Source organism: Octopus bimaculoides, chromosome 1 (genome assembly GCF_001194135.2).
Source record: "Octopus bimaculoides isolate UCB-OBI-ISO-001 chromosome 1, ASM119413v2, whole genome shotgun sequence".
Classification (NCBI taxonomy): domain Eukaryota; kingdom Metazoa; phylum Mollusca; class Cephalopoda; order Octopoda; family Octopodidae; genus Octopus; species Octopus bimaculoides.
This window is the reverse complement of record NC_068981.1, coordinates 65,174,599-65,175,781: the sequence shown is the minus strand read 5'-3', so window position 1 is coordinate 65,175,781 and position 1,183 is coordinate 65,174,599.

Below are 1,183 nucleotides of genomic sequence, written 5' to 3'. Positions count from 1 at the left end.
AATCTTTTCGTTTTCTTGCTGCAATGATTTCATTTTATTTACGTATCTAATGGTCTTAGAGAAAGTACGAGCGTTTCGCAGTCCCTTTTCTCTTCCCCTGCAAATTTCACGTTACACACGTATAGCTTACAGGGAAAAACCTCAGAAAGGAAAATAACAAAATATAACGTAATTTTGATCTAAATCAGTAATTTTGATCTAAATAAATACGAGTTTAATGTTTTGGATATAAGTCTTTCAACCAGAAAGCAAAGAGAAAGGTGGGAGAAACGTGTGTGTGTGCAGTGTTGCATGTGCGCCACCTTGAAGGGTTTAGTTGAACGAATTGGTCCTGGTATTTCTTTCTTTTTAAAGTCTGACACTTATTCTATTGGTCCCTTTTTGTCAAACAACTAAATGACAGGGATACCAATACACTAACACCAGTTGTCAAATGGTGATGGGGGGGGGGGAATACACACACATATATGAGGAGCTTCGACATAATCTCCTCTCTTTCAAATTCACTCACAAGAGGTTAATTGGACTGGAGCTATAGAAGAAAACATTTGCTCAAGGTGCTGCACAAGGAGACTGAACCTGAGATCACTTATGTGCAAAGTGAGCTTTATGCCTCTGTCTATGTACAGAAACTAAGAATGTTTGTTGTTTGCGTTCCTGTATCTTTTTTAATTTAAATTTTCTGCTGTCGAAGTTCTAAGAAAAATTTCTCCCTTCTTGTTGAAGAATCTCTGTCTGAATTATCAAGTTCACTCTCCATTTCTTCCTTTAAAGCAGGAAGCTAAAAACTATATGATGCCTTTTTGTTTTCATTTCAAGACCTTCTACCCAAGGGCCCGGGAATAGGGGGTGCAGCGGGTGCACCCGCACCCCCTAGAATTTTCAGGGGGTGCAAGATCAAAATTTGCACCCCCTACATAATCTTACCAGTTGCAGAAAAAAAGTGTCTAAAATCTATCGGTATAAAATGCTTAAGTTCGACCTCGTTTCAAAACAAAGAAAAAAATAAAATAAATAAATAAATAAAAGTGATGAAGCTGGCATAAAATTCCCTAGGGAGTTTAGGACCACTAACTTCTGAAAGCAAGTAGCGTCAAAATACAAAAAAAATAAGTGACAATAACAACAGTAGCCGCAACAATAACAACAACAAAACCAGCATGTATAGTTAATTTTGAATATA